This window comes from Nanorana parkeri, unplaced genomic scaffold, assembly GCF_000935625.1.
Source record: "Nanorana parkeri isolate BGI_ZX_2015 unplaced genomic scaffold, ASM93562v1 scaffold480, whole genome shotgun sequence".
Lineage (NCBI taxonomy): Eukaryota > Metazoa > Chordata > Amphibia > Anura > Dicroglossidae > Nanorana > Nanorana parkeri.
In genome coordinates, this window is record NW_017306748.1 from 906,271 (window position 1) to 913,573 (window position 7,303).

General features: G+C 43.7%; 1 long non-coding RNA gene across 1 annotated transcript in view; it reads left to right on the top strand.

Annotated features, from left to right (window-relative positions):
- Window positions 1-5,920, top strand: part of LOC108790549 — a 25,522-nt gene extending 19,602 nt beyond the window's left edge. Inside the window, exon 4 of the long non-coding RNA XR_001941454.1 lies at window positions 5,780-5,920. This is a non-coding gene — a long non-coding RNA (uncharacterized LOC108790549). The remainder of the gene's footprint in view (window positions 1-5,779) is intronic.
- The last annotated feature ends 1,383 nt before the right edge of the window (window positions 5,921-7,303 follow it).

Below are 7,303 nucleotides of genomic sequence, written 5' to 3' on the forward strand. Positions count from 1 at the left end.
CAAAGTAAAAGGTGCCCATACACCTTACAATTATCGTACGATAAATCGTATGCGATCGCATTTTCAGGTGTACAACCGCAAATATACTGTACAATCGTACGACTTTTGACTTCTCAAGCATGTTTGAAAACTTTGGTCGGTCGTACGATTATTGCAAGGTTAGTGGCGTTTCCGTACGTCAAAAAGTGTACAATATACACTGCTCATGCGCACACGAAAATACGTGCGGTTGATTACTGCAATTTGTCCAGGTGCTTTTCTTTAATTAAAGCTAACTGAACCTTGCGATAACCGGGGCATAATGGGGCCGCCGTACAACGGTTCGATCATCGGACGAAAAGTGTCGTCCGATAATCGTAAGGTGTATGGCCACCTTAAGACTGCTTACAAGGCTGCAAACGGTTACTTGTAATATCACTTATTAAGGACACAAGATTGTAGATCCAGAGATACAGTTTTGTTGCTTTCAACTAAAAATCGAAAGGCGCAACAAGAAAAAAAAAAAAAAAAAAAGGATTTTTCACTTTTTATGCGAAAAAGGCGCACTCCAGGAATGGTCTTTTTTTAAAGTTGCATTGGTCCAGTTTTGGTTACATCTAATTTTTTATTTCTCAAACCTGGAGAGCTGATGGGGATGCAGAAATTCACGACACTAGCCTTGCTACATTGATCTCTGTCTCATCCAATCAGGGAGTGCATTGTTTTCAATTTTAAAAAATACAAGACGTTCAGAATGGAGGAGGTACCGAGCGAGCAACTCCCTGTGTTCCATATAAAAAGACAGGTCAATCAAGCAGCACCCAGAAGAGACCAGCGCTGACTGTATGTAGCACAGGCTGCTACAGGGAATTTCTGCATCCCCCAGCAAACCTCCAGATGGGAGATATTATTATAATAAATACAGGATTTCTATTGCTCCAACAGTTTGTGCAGCGCTTACAAAATTGAGGGAGACAATACAATTAACAATGCAATTTCAGTACCGGAGGTAGGTGGGCCCTGCTCATGAGAGCGTACAGTCTATTAGGAGGCGTAAGTGATACAAAAAGGTAATAATTGTGTGGGATGATTTAATAAAAGAAGTGAAAGTACCGTTGTATCAAGGTGGAATAGGCCTCCCGGAAGAGATGAGTAGGAGATAAGCAGACAGATCGGGGTAGGGAGTTCCAGAAAATGGGAGACACTCAGGAGAAGTCCTGGAGGTGAGCATGGGAGAAGGTGACATGAGAGCTGGAGGTCTTGGGAAGAGAGAAGGGGGCGGTTTGGGTGATCTGTAGCACTAAAGACCCTTAACCAGACTGATCTTAAAAGTAGTATTAAACTCTTTTTTCAATATTGAATCCAGATCAAACAAATATACATTGCCCAGCAAAGTATGTCTTTATATTTTTGCCAAAGCACACAAGAGTCGTCATGTTTAAACTCTCTCAGTTCTGCTTCCCTGAACTTCCTGTCCAGTACAAGATTACAAGGAACATAGCAGTCTCCAGTAGCTGGCCATTTACTAGCTGGGAAATGGGAGAAGGGAAGAACATGGAGTGGGGGGAGTGTCTTGCCTTGCTGTGTAATGTGGAAACACACACAGCTTACTAGCACACACAAGGGTGGGTGTGTAAGGTCTGTAGAAATGTTAGAATCACACTCCAGTCAACATTTAAAAACTGAGGTGCCTACAGGGAGTCTATGCGCTCTGTGCTTCAGTTGTTTATTCTGACATTGCTGTATTGCATAATTCCACCCTACTCCCTTCTGTCATTATTCTGGTGAACTGCATGTGATGGTGCCACAGCTGTTGTGCTTATGGATCTGCTGGGGACTTTTACACTTCTCATCCTGGGGACAACAAGAACTTAGGGGATATGTTTCCCAACAGACAGCTATAAACAAAAACAAAAAAATCTAACAAAAGGTTCTAGCTCTAACATGGTCTGTATCCAAACTACAAACCAAAGGTTTTGGCTGCAATGCTAATATACGAGTTACAATAATTAGCTTTTTTTGGTGAAACATATTATAGGCTAAAATGTCTCACTTGTAAACATTGCGAGAACACTTCAATAGCCCCCATGGCCTTATACTAAGCTCATTTACTACCTGGTCTGTTCCCTATTTATATGGCAGCAGATGCTCACACCCACACTATAATTGGAAGCTGACAGATGTTTTGGCACGCTACTAATTACAGGTTCGTTAGTGAAAGGCAGGGAGGGTCGTTATTAACATATGCTGCAGACTCCCTCTGTCCAGCATCGGCAGTGCTCTCGTGAGGTCATTGCAAATCTTTGTCCTGGTCTCTCCAGTCTTTTAGGTACAGTTGTCATTTTAACCACAAATGTAGAGAGAGTTTACATTGGTCAATAGTTAGTTAATCATGCTTGACTTCCTGTTTTCTAACTGTTCCTAACGGGCGAATCTGTAGAGCAAGAAATTATGTATAGACTAAAGCAAGCTTACTATTTATGCTGAAAAGTGATTTTTTTTTTCTATAGCTCTATGGAAATGAAATCTGTGCGCGTATATGAACCTGCAATACTACCCGTATATCAGATATCCTCAGCTCTGTACACATCTATAAACATTTCCATTTGCTCAGTCTCATCTATATCTTTAGTTGAGTATTTTACAACTTGTAGCATTACAGCCATTGAGGACCTAGTCCATCGAGTTGTTGTTCCACAACAGTTATAATCACAGACTGAAAACACATTATATGGAGCGTACTCCCCAAACAAATATAAGATGACATCTGCCCCTTGTATAGGGGCCATAAATGAACACTGAATTAAAGTGATAAAGTCAAAAGGTTGTTAAACTATATTAAATGTTGATTAATTCATGCTGCTTCTTGATGAAGTTTTAGTTTCCTGTAGAATCAGCTGATCCCCTGAGCACTGGCCCCGATATCCTGTTTTAGGGTGGCTCCGTTCCCTTGCAGAGTCCTATGGAGTCACCCTTGTGTGAGCTAGTAAGCTGCGTGCGTCTCCACAAACACACAGGCACAGAAGGGCAAGCCACCATCTTGTCGTCATCTCTCCCCTCCTTCCTTCAACAAGCTACTCCCTTGCTCCCCCTTTCATCCTTCCCCAATCTAGTAGATGGACATCTGCTGGAGACTCTGCTCTTGACAGGAAGTTCAGGGAAGCCGAGCAGAGAGTTGGAGGCAGCTGCTCTGAAACATGATAAATGCTCAGGAAAATTTTTAAAGATACACTGTAGCTAGCAAGCAGTAGATCTATGCAAAAACATTTTTTTTAAAAGGGTTAATACTTACCTGTGGTTTCGCTGCGCACTCCCGTCCGAACATCTGTCGGCCACAAAGCATCTTGGGGTGGGCGCATGTGCAGTTCAGATGTTAAGCCGGGAGACGAGGAGAGGCACAGGGTAAGTATATGGAGCAGCGTGCACCCGCACAGACACCGTGAGACATCAGAGAAGGACAGGGGAGTCAGCACTGGATCTGAGACCCGCACCCAGCGCTGGAGGGACAGCCGAGAAGGACAGGAAAGAAGATCGGATTAAGAGACATCATTTAAGGCAAGTCCCTACAGCAGGATTGGGGGGGAATTTGACTTTAAATGTCACTTTAACTGAACAAACCGAAGAGAGAAGCTGAATGGTTGCCATGGGCAACTGCTCCACATTCTGTCTGCTCCAGTATTGATCATGTCCCCCCAGTATGCATTATGAAAACCACTGCTTCCACATATTCATTGCTGTCTGGATTCTTCTGTGTACCACCGATCACGTGTAAAAGGTGCCCATACACTGCACGATTATCGTACGAATAAAACCCCTCGACGATCGGAATATCGAACGATCATCGTGCGACGCACCCAACTTGTCTCGATAGAGGTCGATCCGATAATCGTACGACCGCACTAATAATCGTACGATTTCGATCGACCGACGGAAGTAATCACTTTTATCAAATTGTCTCCAAAAAGGAGAATGGACATGTTATTCATGTTGCATGGTTTGCGTTGCATGTGGTTCATTGCAATTATTAGGGGGTCACTTTCAGCAGCCTCATGTGTGGTGCACATGGGGAGTGGTCAGCATGTGTGTCAGCTACATGGAGATATGATTTTGGTGTGAGCATTGGTTCTTGCATCTGTACGCAACATGTAGCCCCAGCAATGGCTGAGCAAGTGGTCCATGTGGGTACCAGAACAGAGGTGTGGATGCTGCGAGTACAGCCAGCTGCCATCATTCTACTTCCGATTGCTCGATCGTTTAATGCATGCGCTGAACGAACAGTGCGATCATTGACGATTACTTCTCATTGAACGATTATCGTACGATTACGCACAGGTTTTCGAACATGATAGGTAGTCAAACGTCGTACGATTGTACAGTATCCGCGGTTGCACGCTACCCAGACACTGCGCGATTATCGTCCGAAAAACCGATCGCATACGATTATCGTACGATAATCGTGCAGTGTATGGGCACCTTAAGGTTAAGTAGAGTCAGCTCACAGTTTACTAGCCAACAAAGCGCGGGCATTTTTTATTTAAAAAAACAAAAATTAGAAAAAGTAAAAAAAGGTAAACAGTAATTCACAGGAACAAACTATAATGTAGGTTTCAATTATCTGTCCAATCACAAACTGTGCACTCCGTGCATTTTTTCCTTTCCCGCACAGATGGTTTCTGAAATGTTCCTGGCTCTGAGAAGCATATTAACAATTAATTGAATCTAATTGTTTCGTGCCGTAGGATTTCACTCACCGGAATTAATGTTGCCACCTCAGTTTGAGTATGGCTGCTTCTCTGCTCTCTTGCTTCAAGTGTACCTCAAGTTAAAACATCTTTTATTACATTTTAGATAGAGTGGTAAGTGTTTAGAACCTCTCTCAGTATTGTATTTGCTGCCTGTGTGTCTTGAAGGGAGATTCGCTTTCTCGATTTGTCCTGGCGACTATTGTCACTGGAACTGAAAATGTGGGAGAAACCAAAAGTTTGAGTTGCCACCAGAAAAGGAAGAGGGGAAACCTTCTATTGGATGACACTTGTTAAAGAGTCAACTGTATACGAAAGCATTCCTCCCGGTTGGAGAGATTTTCTCTCACTTCCTGTTGTGTCTACAGAACAAGACGTTAAGTGAAGAGAAGTCTCCTTAACGGGGCACAGATGAAAAGCATGACAGAGGGGTTTTTTCCCCCCATTCCTGCTCTATCCAAAATGAAAAATAAAAGTATCAATATGAAATCAAAGTGACCATGAATTCCAACACCTGTGGGATCACCACTTACTTGAGATGACTCACTAGGAGGATATGTGAACTTATAATTAAAACAAAAACAACAAAAAAAGTCATCAGCAGTGTATAGAATACAAGGTCTTTGTGGGTCCTCCTATACATCTTCTTAGGTATGTCTTCAGCCCAAAAAATCAATTTGCTCAAGAAACAGAAAAATCTGATAATAGGGAAATTTTTCTTTTTGGATAAAAATCAATAAAAACAGACTCACATGAAACTCTGCAGAACCAGTAGAAAAAGCCCAGCTCCATTTGCTGCCTCTAATCTCCACCAGACCTCTGAAGGTATGCTGTGGTATAGGGCACCAAGCCGTCAGTAGCAGATCCTTTAAGTCCTGTAATTTGGGGAGTTGGATCGGACTTGTTTTTCCAGCACATCCCACAGATATTCAATTGGATTAAGTTGTGGAGAATTTGGAGGCCAAGGGAATACCTCAAACTCACTGTTGTGTTCCTCAAACCATTCTTAAACCTTTTTTTAGTGTGGCAGGATGCATTATCCTGCTGAAAGAGGTCAGCTCTACTAGGACATCTGATGATTGTTGGCAAGAAATGCATTGCCTATCTGGGCTTGGCAAATTGCTTTCGGCTGGTCATCAATGAGAGTACAGATGGTGGACAGTTTGTGCACCACATTCACCTGCATGTTCTTGGTGGACGTCAGCTGGACTGGCCTCCAGGCTAATGGCCCGCAATGTATTATGTAAACAAAGCAATCTCAACTTGTCCTGTCAGAAATTGAGTCTCTAAATCCACCTCCGGTACATAATTATGTGTTCAGATGACAATACACCTGACCTGCTTTATGTGGAAGTAGAGAAGGGCAAAATAAAAATGAGCCGATTTCTTTTTTCTTTGAAGTAAAGAGGTCACTGATATCAGGAAATATAGTTTCCATGAAGGGGTGTACTAAGTCAGCAACAATGTTTAGGTCGGTGGTATGGGTCAAAGAAACATCCACATGAATGGCAGGAGCCAAGGTTTTCCAGCAAAACATTGCCCAAAGCATCGCACTGCCTCCGCGTCTACTTCCCATAGTACATTCTGGTGCCATCTCTTCCCCAGGTAAATGACACCCACGCACCCCGCCATCCACGAGATGTAAAAGAAAATGTGATTAGACCATGCCCCCTTCCTCCATTGTCCAGTTCTGATGCTAACCTGTCCACTGTAGGTGCTTTTGGCGGTGCTCATGGGTCATCATGGGCATCTTGACCCATCTGTGGCTATGCCGCCCCAAACGCAACAAACTGAGATGCACTGTGTGTTCAGACACCATTTTATTGGAACCAGCGTTAACTTTTTTAGCAATTTGAGCTACAGTAGTTCTTCCATTTGACTACATGGGCCAGCCTTTGTTCCCCAAATGCATCAATGAGCCCTGGCCACCCATTACCCTGATGACGGTTCACCGGTTTTCCTTCCCTGGACCAGTTTTGGTAGGTCCTGACCACTGCAGACCAGGAACATCCAACAAAAGCTGCAGTTTTGAAGTTGCTCTGACCCAGCCATCTAGACATCACAATTTGGCCCTTGTCAAAATTGACCAAAGTTTTCTGCTTCCGACACTTCAACTTCAGGGACAAATGGTCACTTGCTGCCCAATATATCCCCCCCACTTCCAGGTGTCATTGTAAGGAGATAATCAATATTATTCACTCACCTCTCAGTGGTCAGAATGTTATGGCTGATTGGTGTATACAGTAACATTACACATTCACGTACAATCGATAATGTTTTCTGTTTGTTGCATTGCTTCAGCTGCATTTTGCTATGTCTGGGTTTTTTCTAAGTTCAGTTTATAGATATTAATGTACCAGTGTTGATACTCCGATTGGATAGAGTAGCACTGCACAATTTTATTTAAAGGGGCACCCCGATGCAAATAAGCCCCCTTGCCCGCAGACCCCCACAACCACCGGGTCAGGGTTGTGGGGGAAGAGGCCCTTGTCCCCATCGGCATGGGGACACCCTCCCAATGCCGAGGGCACGTTGGCCTGGTAAGGCGCAGGGAGGGGGGGGCGCTCGATCGTCCCCCCCCC